The 13,507-nt window shown below is 55.0% G+C and overlaps 1 long non-coding RNA gene across 1 annotated transcript in view; it reads left to right on the forward strand.

Moving 5' to 3' along the window:
* The window catches only part of LOC133277167 (uncharacterized), a 119,095-nt gene that overhangs the window by 18,001 nt on the left and 87,587 nt on the right, over positions 1-13,507 (forward strand). The gene's annotated exons all lie outside the window — the stretch shown is intronic.

Here is a 13,507-nt window from a genome sequence, read left to right on the forward strand (position 1 = left end):
GTGCTTCTTGCGCAGCTCCTTCAGGTCCCAGTGCTGCTGCTGCAGCAGCTTCACGTTGGCCTCGTGCTGCCGCAGCTCCTGCAGTGACTGCGGGGACACCTCTGCGGGGGGGTGCAGGGGCCAAAGCTCCCAGGGGGCAGGAATCTGGGGGACCCCCATGTCCCTCAGTACCCTGAGTCTCGCCAGATGCCCTGTGCTTCCCCGTGGCAGTAAGTGCAGGGAATTTGAGGGTTCAGAGGAAGATTTGGGGATTCAGGGGAGTTTTGGGGTTCAGGGAGGTCCCCAAGACTCTCCCGGGGGTGCACAGATTTGGGGTACCCCCCGTCTCCTGAAAATGGAGGGTATATCTGTCCCAGGCTGCCTGGGGCATCACTGGATGCCCCATGTGGTCCCTTTCCATAAATGGGAGGAATTTGGGGCTTCAGAGGGATTTAGGGGTTCATGGGAGATTTCAGGGTTCATGGGGGGGTCTCCAAAATTCCCCATAGCAAGCACAGTAATTTGGAAGACCCCCCATGTTCCACAACATGGTGGTGTACATCCATCCCAGGGCACCCCGAGTCTCCCCTTGGTGCCCCATGTTCCCCAATGATGGAGATGTGTTGGAGGAAGAGAGCCTGGGTGTTCAGAAGGGATTTGGAGGCTCAGGGGGGATTCTGGGCTTCAGGAATCTCCCCAAAACTCCCCAGGGGGGTGAAAGGATTTGGGGGACCCCTCCATGTCCCAAAATAGGGGTACATCTGTCCCAGGGCACCCTGTGTCTCTCTTTGGTGCCCCATGTTGGCCAATGGAGGTGAATGGGAGGAATTTGGGCGCTCATGGGGAGGTCCCCAAACTCCGGTGGGGGGGGAGTAATTTGGGGACCACCAGAGCCCTGAAACAGGGGCTATAGCCACCAGAAACCACCCTACAGATCACTGGGGAGGGGGAACTGGAGATCTGGGGGGACCCGTAATAATAATAATACTACTACCAATAATAGTAATAATAATAATAACAATAATAATTACTATTCATGTTGTTGGTATTATTATTACTATTACAATATTGTACTTGATTTCAGTTCCTGATCTGTTCTCATCTCCATCGCAGGTTTTACGTTGTTCCCATTCTCCTCCCCTCTCCAGCCTGACCCAATCCCATCCCTTCTGGGTGACTCCCTGTAGTTTCTATACTGGACATGACGTGCTGTGGGATGGAATACCCCTTTGGCTAGTCTGGGTCAGGTGTCCTGTCTGCTTCCTCCCAGCTTCTTGTGCCCCTCCTCACTGCAGAGCGTGAGAGACTGAAAAGTCCTTGATCAGGGTAAGTGCTACTGAGCAACAACTGAACCATCAGTGTGTTACCAGTGTTAATTGCCACAATAAAGCCAGAACACAGCACTGCACCAGCTACAGGGTAGGGAATTAATTCTATCCCAGCCAAAACACCACCCAGGGGATAGGAGCTCAACCCCGAGGCCAGCACCAGCCCTGCTGCCTGACCAGGGGATGGGAGCTCAGCCCTGAGGCCAGCACCAGTCCCGCTGCCTCCCCAGGCAGCCTTGAAACCCTTCACACCAAGTAACTGCTCCAGTTCCCAAGACAAGCCAGGGCTGCAGCAACCAGAGGAACTGTGGGTGCCTCTGGAACAGGGACTCCCAGGCAGAGGTTGGAAGCTCCCCACAAACCCTGGAGCCATCGTGCAGGGTTGATGCAGGGGTTCTGTGGCCTTGCACACCTTAACATGGGGTGTTCCAGAATCAGCCACCCCTGTGGTCCCCATGTCGCCATGGTCACTGTGATGTCTGTGTCCCCATGGTCTCCCTGTGACCCACCATGTCCCTACGGTCACCATGTCCCCAGCGTGTCCCTGTGGTCACTGCGTTGTAACCTTAAATCTTACACTAACAACAGTGTGTGTGCCTTTCGCATAGGAGAATAGGCCAAATTGTTCTACCTTACTAACGTGTAGAGAGAAAGGAAGGTTTGGCTGATGGGGGAAGGAACATCATGGGACTGGTAACACCTAAGGAGACAGTAAATAAGATCACGGATGCCAGTCTTCAAGACAGCAGAGCGGTGCCCAGCGTGGGGCGAGACGGGAACAGAGCAGAAGCAAGGACATAGCAACTGCTAACTGGGCACTAGGACCTTGCGAGCTTGAGCAAGCACTGAGGTCATTCAGTAAACACAGTGAGGAAGACTATCGGTGCCCACCAAAGACCCCACTCAGCAAGAAAGCGTATGCATAATTAGGATGTAAATATTAGAACCAGTTGCTGGAAAAGCTGTGAATATGCATGAGTATGTTAAATATAGAGCTGCTGTCGGCAAGTACCAGGTGTGCTCACCCTTGTGAAAGGATTCATGTGTGCGCCCAGCGCTGCAATAAAGAATGCTGCTTTCTGAAAGTCCAAATTGAGCCTTAGAGAGTTTCTCTGACCGACTTTTAGGGTAACAATTTGGCGCCTGAACAGGGACACTCAGCCGTGTTTCCCATGGATCCAGGGAGTCCCTGGGACCTTCACGCTGGCATCGGGGGAGTTTGCCTGAAGGACCAACGCGGGACCTCGGGGAGACCCCGATTTAATGTCTTTAAAAAGGCATTCTTTTTGGCCCCTTTCCACGTAAGGCAGAGAGGGACGCCCTGCGCGGTGGGTAAAAGGCAGTTTAGTTTTGGTTGTCTGGACTTTGGTATTTGGTGGAGGTCAGGATCATGGGTACCACTGCCTCCAAAGGGGGGTTTGAAGAAATCCCCACTGGGTTGCATTTCACAACACTGCAAACAAATCGGTGAACCCCTGCGTAGTTCAGTCACTCGGGAGACCGGAACAAAGCGGTGGAGCCCCGAGGGGTTCGGTTACTCAGGAGACTCCGGTAAAATACTGTCACATGTCATTCTTGAGACGAGAAGGAAAGTGGGATGAAGTAGATTATGCAGAAATGTTTTTTACTTTGAGATATCATCTGGAACAGCAAAAGGATTGCAGTTTTCATTTTGCACTCCAGGACCTGTCAGTATTGTCCTTGGAGAAAGACAGTAAAATTTGCTTAAATGCTATTGGTCTTTGTGCACCACAGGGCAGTTATGCACTAAACGTCTGAGGAATGTGGAGGAGGATTTGGATTTGATGGTAGGCCCCTGGAGAAGGGGTATTGTGAATAATGGGGCTGAAGGTGCTGACAATGAGGATCAAGCACAAGCACCAGCACAGGCACCTGAGATATAGGGGGGTCAGGCTGAAGGATTTTGCCTTACAGCAAGGCAAACTAGGGGAAAATGAGGGGAAACTGTGACTGCACCTTTAAGACAAGCTGTGCGCAATGATGGTCTGCTCATGATGAAGATTCCCTTCACCATTATAGATTTGAAGAGTTGGAAACAAGTGGCTGGTAATTACACATCATGCTTTCGAGAGTGTTGACAGAAATACGATTATTCCTACAGCTCGGACCGCAGTAGAGCAACAAATAACAGCAGGCACAGCGATAGGCACAGTGAATCTTCACATTCCTAGCCCCAATCCTAACTGGGACAGGCAAGCTTTGAAACAATATCGGAGGTAGATTTTAGTCAGTACTAGGAATGCGGTCCCCAAGGCAGTGAGCTGGTCTAAGCTATATGAAATAAAGCAAGATGTAAATGAATCAACTGCTGGATTCATGGGAAGATTAAAAGAGGTGATGTCTAAACACACTAATATTGATCCCGAATCAGAGGAAGGAAGGAAAGAGTTAGGCCGGTTAACAAAAAGTCAATCCATGGAAAACATAAGGAAAAAGGTACAAAAGCTTAAGGGGGTGGACCAATGTGATTTGGTAAAAATAATGGATGTGGCTTTGGAGACTTATCACAATCGGACCAATATTGCTCTGGTGCAAGTTCTCTGCAATGGTTCAAATGGTTCAATGGTACTGGGGAGGGCTTTCAGTCCCTGATTATTAATATATATATTATTGATAGAATTAATATAATTATTAATATAATACAATATTGCATTTTGTGGGTTATAGTGTGTCAGGTTTCAACTAGGAATCTGTTAATATATATGCGGGAGCATAAGATAAGCTCCAGAGTAAAACTGGAATCTTTAGGGGAAAGAAAAGAGAGAAAAATTGCTGCCTGTAGCTATCCCCCAAGAAAGGGAGGGGAGGAAACAAGGATTACATGGAAAGGTTTGTGAACAGACTCCACAGGTTGCACTCAAAGGGAAAATGCCCTCAGAATCAAAATAAACACCGGAGATTTAGTGGAACGTCAGGACAGGCAGAAGGAATTATTACTTTAGAGGAAGACTGAGGAGGAGCGGGGGAAGATTTGAATCCCAGCCCAGCAGAGCCCCTGACTACATTTAGGTTGGGGAATGAGAAGGTAAAAGTTCTTGTAGAAACAGAAACTACTTATTCTGTTATAAATACTTGTAAAGGGCAATTAAGCAAACAAACAGCTTCAGGCACTGGTGCCACAGGTGGACAGGAACCCAGCCTTCCTTTACATTTGAGAAACTGGCAAACAGATGTTGACCCATAAATTCCTGATGAAAAGGCTGTGGAGGCCTGAGTTTTTATGTTACAGAAACCAGGTACTGAGCCGGATATCCCAGAGGAAGCGGGTGTATCTGCAAATATGGGCTGCCAGAGCACCAGGACAATCACGAGATGCAGCAGCAGTAACTATTCTTCTAAAACCAAACATCACACTGCTAAGACAGAAACAGTATCCTATAAAACTGGAAGCAAGAAAAGAACTAGAGCCTCTAACAGAAAAATGTATTGAATACATTGGGACAAAAATGGTCTGTATTTGTACTTCACATGCTAATAACCATTCTGGAACAGAAAAGTAGTCAGGGGCTTTCCCCAGGCAGGCTGCGCTTCTATGACAAGAGGACGTAGAGTTGAAAGTATCAAACCTTTAGAACCAGCAGTGGTTTTGACAACAGATCCAGAAGCAGGAGAGCTGACTCACAACTGTTTACAGACCATAACATAATAGAGCTAAACCAAACATAAGAGACACTTAGTCCTGCATTCCTCCTCCCCCAACACATTAGCACAGAAGGCTGAGCTGGTGGTGCTACTGAGACTTCTGAAATTGTCAGAAAGTCAAAATTTGCTTTTAAGGCACATCAGTTTGATAACACTCCAGTGAATATCGGTAATGACATTGCTGACAAAGCAGCCAAAGAAGCTGTGGGTGGGGACCTTTCATTAATATTGCCTCATCAGTATCAGAGCTTGGATAATGAAGTTCCAAGTTATCAAACAGAGGATGGAAAATTACCTAGTCTTAGGAGCCAAGAAACACGATGAAGGATGGTGGGTTACCAAACCCACTTACCAAACAGGCAAGTAATAGCTGCCCAACCTCTTACGAGAAGAAAACCACCAGGCAACACAAGGGGGAACAGAATCAATGACTGAGGCTTTAAAGCTCCAAGTTCTGAGTATGCAAATGACTGAAATTATAAAAGTGTTATAAAGAAGTGTGAACCTCGTTTACGATGCTAAGAGGCCCCCACCTGGAACAACAAAGGCAATTGTCCACAAGACTACTGGCAAGTGGACTTTACAGAACTGCCACAGCGTTACAGGCTCAGACATATATATGTGTGTGTGTGTGTGTGTATGTGTCTTAGTTTTTCTGAATGACTTTAACGGTAACATATGTATTATCATTACAAATTATACACACTAATATAAATGCTTTTAAGCCCGGTGGGCCCTGACACCTTCTCATCTCCTCTGACACCAGCAGCTCCTGCAAACAGATGGCTCCTGCTTTGCACCCACAATGTGTTTGAGGCCAACACTAAAACAGGATTGCAAAGTCAAAGAACACGTACCTGGATGCACAGGGCAGCCACGGGAGATGCAGCCTCCTGAGAGAGGGGTCTCTTCTGCAAGGCTCTCGCTCCTTAAAGAGCCCACGCTCACCATGGGGGCCCCGTCACAACAGGCAAATCCACAGCGACCGCCACGGCTTGGTGATGGCGGCAGCATCGTGCCCATGGCCACTGGGCACCCAGGGGTTGGGACTGGGTGAGCTTTAAGGTCCCTTCCACCCCAAACCAGGCTGTGACTGCGTGACTGCAAAACACGATCCCCATTTGGCTGCAGAAGAGCTCTCAGCACCGAGTCAGGCCCAGGATCAGGGGCAGACATTTGTGCAGAACATCCTGTCTCTGCTGCTGGCCTCGGCAGAGGCCCCTGCAGCCCCCTGAGGGCAGGTCAGGCCTGGAGAACAGCCAGGATCGAGGGCAGCACCGCCACCTCCTCTGAAGGAAGCCCAAGGGCTGAGGCTCTGCAGTCTCTCCTTTCCTTTCCTTTCCTCCTTTTCCTTTTCCTTTTCCTTTCCTTTCCTTTCCCTGCACCACCCTTGGCTTTCAGCCCCACAGCAGAGCCCTTCTGCAGCCGCTTCTCAGCTCTCGTTGCTCGCTGGCAGCTGCCCGAGGCAGTTGTGCCTCTGCCGGAGCCAGAGCAACGGCCCAGCCCGTGCTGCGCTGTGTGGGGCGCTCCGATGGCACCATCGAGTGAGTGCAGGGCTCGGCAGCGCTGGCAGGAGCAGAGCTGTGGGCCCTGACCCTGCTCCCGGGGCAGACGCGGGTGAGCTCCAGCCCTCGACAGGATCCTCCGCCTGCACCGCCGCCATGACAGCGGGCGGCGCGGGGGGATGACGTCAGAGCCGGCGCCACGGAGGGGACGGCGGGAAGGGGCCGGGCGCGCCGAGACTGGGGGGGCCGGGGGGGGGGGATGTGGAAAGGAAAACGTGGGATGGGAGCGGGATGGGAGCGGGATGGGAGAGGGATGGGAGATGGATGGGAACGGGATGGGAGCGGGATGGGAGAGGGATGGTGATGCGCGGATAAACTCCACAACTCGTTAAAAGTTGTAAAGTAGGAATGCTTTTATTCAGCGCTGAGACGCACGGGGATAATTCCTCAAAGCCATGCGTACCTCAGTGTTGTTTCCCTCTACATTTATCCTCTGAAGTTATACATATTCATAAGGTTGCACAACACGCCTATACATATTCATATCCTATCCCCGCTTCGTATTATAATGAGCCAGAAGGTCCTCTGCGCCTGCGCATCGCCCCCTCTGGTCATGGGCAGGGGTCTCAAGATGAAGTAACTGAGTCTTCCTCCTGTGGGTAGGGGTCTTCAAGATGAAGTAAATGAGTCTTCCTCTCCTTGCACTTTTCACCTTTCAGTCTTCACATATGGCCTTAGGGTTTGGCCCGGTATCCCAGCCATAAACCATCTGCTTCTCCCCTTGTTAGTAGATTCAGGCGTCTGCTTTTCCTTATCAATAGCTGCTTATCAAAAGGACCAAGTGTCTGCTTTTCCTTATCAATAGCTGCTTATCAAAAGGACCAAGTGTCTGCTTTTCCTTATCAATAGCTGATTACCAATAGGACCAGGTGTCTGCTTTTCCTTATCAATAGCTGCTTATCAAAAGGACCAAGTGTCTGCTTTTCCTTATCAATAGCTGCTTACCAATAGGACCAGGTGTCTGCTTTTGCTTATCAATAGGACCAGGTGCCTTTGTTCTGCTTAGCAGCATTTACAACAGACAATACTTTTGTTTAAGCAAGCAAATTCCTCTAACCCCCTTGTACAACCCCCCTGTACAACCCCCTTGTACAATATCCCTGTACTACCCCCCTGTACATTGGTCAACCCTCTGTATCAATGGGAACGGGATGGGAGCGGGATGGGAACGGGATGGGAGCGGGATGAGAGCGGGATGGGAACGAGATGGGAGCGGGATGGGAACGGGATGGGAGTGGGATGAGAGCGGGATGGGAACGGGATGGGAGCGGGATGGGAACGGGATGGAGCCGGATGGCAGCGGGATGGGAGCGGGATGGCAGCGGGATGGGAGCGGGATGAGAACGGGACAGAGTCGGGATGGGAACGAGATGGAGCGGGATGGCAGCGGGATGGGAATGGGACAGAGTCGGGATGGGAACGGGATGGGAGCCGAGATGGGAGCGGGATGGGAACGGGATGGAGCCGGATGGGAACGAGATGGGAGCGGGATGGGAGTGGGATGGGAACGGGATGGGAGCAGGATGGGAACGGGATGGAGCAGGGATGGGAGCAGGATGGGAACGGGATGGGGCCGGGATGGAGTGGGATGGGAACAGGATGGGAGCGGGATGGGGCCGGGATGGGAACGAGATGGAGCGGGATGGGAGCAGGATGGAGCCAGGATGGGAGCGGGATGGGAACGGGATGGGAGCGGGATGGGAGGGGGATGGGAGTGGGATGGGGCCGGGATGGGAACGGGATGGAGCGGGATGGGAACGGGATGGGAACGGGATGGGAGCGGGATGGGAGCGGGATAGGAGCGGGGTGGGAACGGGGTGGGAGCGGGATGGGAACGGGATGGGAGCGGGATGGGAGCGGGATGGGAGCGGGGTGGGAGCGGGATGGGAGCGGGGTGGGAACGGGGTGGGAGCGGGATGGGAGTGGGATGGGAGCGGGATGGGGCCGGGATGGGAACGAGATGGAGTGGGATGGGAACGGGATGGGAGCGGGATGGGAGCGGGGTGGGAACGGGGTAGGAGCGGGATGGGAACGGGATGGGAACGGGATGGGAGCGGGATGGGAACGGGATGGGAGCGGGATGGGAGCGGGGTGGGAATGGGATGGAGCCGGGATGGGAAAGGGATGGAGCGGGATGGGAACGGGATGGAGCTGGGATGGCAGCGGGATGGAGCCAGGATGGGAACAGGATGGGAACGAGATGGAGTGGGATGGGAACGGGATGGGAACGGGATGGGAGCGGGATGGGAGCGGGGTGGGAACGGGGTGGGAGCGGGATGGGAACGGGATGGAACGGGATGGAGCGGGATGGGAGCGGGATGGAGCTGGGATGGCAGCGGGATGGAGCCAGGATGGGAACAGGATGGGAACGGGATGGGAGCGGGATGGGAACGGGATGGGAGCGGGATGGGGACGGGATGGGAACGAGATGGAGCGGGATGGGAGCGGGATGGAGCCAGGATGGGAGCGGGATGGGAGCGGGATGGGAGGGGGATGGGAGTGGGATGGGGCCGGGATGGGAACGGGGTGGGAGCGGGATGGGAACGGGATGGGAGCGGGATGGGAGCGGGATGGGAGCATGATGGGAGCGGGATGGAGCCGGGATGGGAGTGGGGTGGGAACGGGATGGGATCGGGGTGGGAACGGGGTGGGAGCGGGATGGGAGGGGGATGGGAGCGGGATGGGGCCGGGATGGGAATGAGATGGAGTGGGATGGGAGCGGGATGGGAATGAGATGGAGTGGGATGGGAACGGGATGGGAGCGGGATGGGAGCAGGGTGGGAACGGGGTGGGAGCGGGATGGGAGCGGGATGGGAACGGGATGGGAGCGGGATGGGAGCGGGGTGGGAACAGGATGGAGCCGGGATGGGAACGGGATGGAGCGGGATGGGAGCGGGATGGAGCTGGGATGGCAGCGGGATGGAGCCAGGATGGGAACAGGATGGGAACGAGATGGAGTGGGATGGGAACGGGATGGGAGCGGGATGGGAGCGGGGTGGGAACGGGGTGGAAGCGGGATGGGAACAGGATGGGAACGGGATGGGAGCGGGATGGGAACGGGATGGGAGCGGGATGGGAGCGGGGTGGGAACGGGATGGACCCGGGATGGGAACGGGATGGAGCGGGATGGAGCGGGATGGGAGCGGGATGGAGCTGGGATGGCAGCGGGATGGAGCCAGGATGGGAACAGGATGGGAACGAGATGGAGTGGGATGGGAACGGGATGGGAGCGGGATGGGAACGGGATGGGAACGGGATGGAGCGGGATGGGAACGGGATGGGAGCGGGATGGAGTCGGGATGGGAATGGGATGGCAATGGGATGGCAATGGGATGGGAGCGGGGTTGGAGCGGGATGGGAGCGGGGTAGGAGCGGGATTGGAACAGGATGGGAACAGGATGGGAACGGGATGGAGCGGCGGGATGGGAACGGGATGGGAGCGGGATGGAAGCGGGATGGGAGCTGGATGGGAGTGGGATGGGAACGGGATGGAGCCGGGCTGGGAGTGGGATGGGAACAGGATGGAGCCGGGATGGGACAGGGATGGGACCAGGATGGAGCCGGGATGGGAGCGGGATGGGAACGGGATGGAGCTGGGATGGGAGCGGGATGGGAACGGGATGGGAGCAGGATGGGAGCGGGATGGGAACGGGATGGGAACAGGATGGGAGCGGGATGGAGCGGGATGGGAGCGGGATGGGAATGGGATGGGAGCGGGATGGGAGCGGGATGGGAACGGGATGGAGTGGGATGGGAACGGGATGGGAGCGGGATGGAGTCGGGGTGGGAGCGGGATGGCAATGGGATGGCAATGGGATGGGAGCGGGGTTGGAGCGGGATGGGAGCGGGGTAGGAGCGGGATTGGAACGGGATGGGAACGGGATGGGAACGGGATGGAGCGGCGGGATGGGAATGGGATGGGAGCGGGATGGAAGCGGGATGGGAGCTGGATGGGAGTGGGATGGGAACGGGATGGAGCCGGGCTGGGAGTGGGATGGGAACAGGATTGGAGCCGGGATGGGACCGGGATGGGACCAGGATGGAGCCGGGATGGGAGCAGGATGGGAACGGGATGGAGCTGGGATGGGAGCGGGATGGGAACGGGATGGGAGCGGGATGGGAATGGGATGGGAACAGGATGGGAGCGGGATGGAGTGGGATGGGAGCGGGATGGGAATGGGATGGGAACGGGATGGGAACGGGATGGAGCGGGGCAGTGAGGGGCAGTTGTGGGTGTTGGGGATCACTTGGGGAGCACATGGGGCAGTTGTGGGTCTGGGGCTGACTGGGGTGTCAGCTGGGAAACAGTTGTAGGTCAGGGAGATCTCTTGTGGGGACGTTGTGGGTCTGGGGAGTCACTTGGGGGTCAATTGGGAGGCAGGTTTGGGTCTGGGGAGCCACTTGGGGGTCACTTGGGAGGCAGGTTTGGGTCTGGGGAATCACTGGGGTGTCATTTGGGAGGCAGTTGTGGGTCCGGGAGGCCACTAGGAGGGCAATTTTAGGGCTGAGGGGATCATTTGGGGGCAGTTATGGCTCTGGGGGTCACTGGGTGAACACTTGGGGGGAGAGGTAGGTCTGCGAGCTCTCTTGGGGGGCAGGTGTGTGTCTGGGGTGTCACTTGGGGGCAGTTGTGTGTCTGGGGGGTCACTTAAGGGCAGTTGTGGGTCTGGGGGGTCACTTGGGGGGCAGTTGTGGGTCTGAGTGGTCACTCTGGGGGCAGTTGTGGGGCTGTTGTAGTTCTGGGAGATGACTGGAGGGCAGCTCTGGGTCTTTGGGGTCACTTGGAGGGCACTTGTGGGTCTGGGATTTCATTTGGGGGACACTTGGGGAACTGTTTTTGGTCTGGGGGTCACTAGGGGGTCACTTGGGAGCAGTTTTGGGTCCAGGATGTTACTTGAGGGTCACCTGGGGGGCAGTTGTGGGTATGGGGAGTACCCACAGAGCATGAGGTTTGGCTTAGAGAAGCCTCACTGCTCGTCAATGAGGTTGCAGTAGCGGCAGTGTCTGTCTCAGGCCTTGGAGTAGCCCCGTTGCTGTGGCTGGCACTGCAGCAGCTGCTGTGCTTGTTGCAGTGGCTGGAATAGCTGCAGTGTTTATGTCTATTGTTGCCATGTAGTAGCCACTGTCCCAGTCACTGGGGTTGCAGTAGCCACAGGGCTTGTGGCTGGCAATGAGAAGCTGCAGTGCTTGCGGCTTGCACTGGAGAAGCCTCACTGCTTGTTGATGTGGTTGCAATACCTGCAGTGCCCATCACTGGAGTTGTAGTAGCTGCAGCACCTGTCCTTGGCATTGGAGTAACCCATGGGCCTGTCGCCATGGTTGCAGTAGGCACAGTTCTTAGGGCTTGGGTTGGAGAAGCCTCACTGCTCGTCGATGAGGTTGCAGTAGCGGCAGTGTCTGTCTCAGGCACTGGAGTAGCCCCGTTGCTGTGGCTGGCACTGGAGCAGCTGCTGTTCTTGTTGCAGTGGTTGGAATAGCTGCAGTGTTTATGCCTATTGTTGCCATGTAGTAGCCACAGTCCAGGTCACAGGGATTGCAGTAGCTGCAGGTCTTGTGCCTGGCAGTGAGAAGCCACAGTGCCTGTGGCTCGCACTGGAGAAGCCTCACTGCTTGTTGATGTGGTTGCAATACCTGCAGTGCCTGTCTTTGGAGTTGTAGCAGCTGCAGCACCTGTCCTTGGCATTGGAGTAACCCATGTGCCTGCTGCCATGGTTGCAGTAGGCACAGTTCTTAGGGCTTGGGATGGAGAAGCCTCACTGCTTGTCGATGGCGTTGGAGGAGCAGCAGTGTGTGTCACTGGCATTGGAGAAGGCACAGTGCTTCTGGGTAGGGTTGATCTAGGCACTGCGTATGTTGCAGGCCTTAGAGTAGCCCCATTGCATCTTCCTAGAGTTGGAATAGCTGCAGAGCTGAAAACTGCTGGTGGAGCAACTGCAGTGCTTGTGCCTGGGGTTGGATTAGTCACAGTGCTTGTTGATGGGGCTGGAGTAGCCACAGTGCCTGTCCTTTGCATTCGAGTGGCTGATGTGTCTGTCACGGTACTTTGAGTACCCGCAGAGCATGAGGCTTGGTTTGGAGAAGCCTCACTGCTCGTCAATGAGGTTGCAGTAGCGGAAGTGTCTGTCTCAGGCATTTGAGTAGCCCCGTTGCTGTGGCTGGCACTGCAGCAGCTGCTGTTCTTGTTGCAGTGGCTGGAATAGCTGCAGTGTTTATGCCTATTGTTGCCATGTAGTAGCCACTGTCCCAGTCACCGGGGTTGCAGTAGCCGCAGGGCTTGTGGTTGGCAGTGAGAAGCCGCAGTGCTTGTGGCTCGCACTGGAGAAGCCTCTCTGCTTGTTGATGTGGTTGGAATACCTGCAGTGCCCATCACTGGAGTTGCAGCAGCCACAGCATCTGTCTTTGGCATTGGAGTAGCCCATGTGCCTGCTGCCATGGTTGCAGTAGGCACAGTTCTTAGGGCCTGGGTTGGAGAAGCCTCACTGCTTGTTGATGCGCTGCAGGAGCAGCAGTGTGTGTCACTGGCGTTGGAGAGGCTGCAGTGGTTGTGGCTTGCACTGGAGTAGCTGCAGTGTTTGTGGCTGGGGTTGACGTAGCCACTGTACACATAGCAGGCCTTAGAGTAGCGCCATTGCTCCTTCCCAGAGATAGAGTAGCTGCAGAGCTTAAAACTGGTGGTGGAGTAACTGCAGTCCTTGTGCCTGGGGCTGGATTAACTGCAGGGCATGTTGAATTGGGTCGCACCAGCCACAGTGCCTGTCCTCGGTGTTTGAGTGGCCGATGTGTCTGTCGCTGTATTTGTAGTACCTGCAGTGCTTGTGGCTTGGGTTTGAGAAGCCTCACTGCTTGTCACTGAGTTTGGAGTAGCCACACTGCTTTTTTTGCCCTGGTTGGAATAGCAGCACTGCATGTTGCTGGAGTTGTTGCTGCAGTGACAGTCCTTGCCATTGGAGTAGCCACGGTGCCTGTTGCCAT

This window comes from Pezoporus flaviventris, unplaced genomic scaffold, assembly GCF_033815535.1.
Source record: "Pezoporus flaviventris isolate CSIRO_AGI_PZ_B2104156 unplaced genomic scaffold, CSIRO_AGI_Pfla_v1 ptg000051l, whole genome shotgun sequence".
Lineage (NCBI taxonomy): Eukaryota > Metazoa > Chordata > Aves > Psittaciformes > Psittacidae > Pezoporus > Pezoporus flaviventris.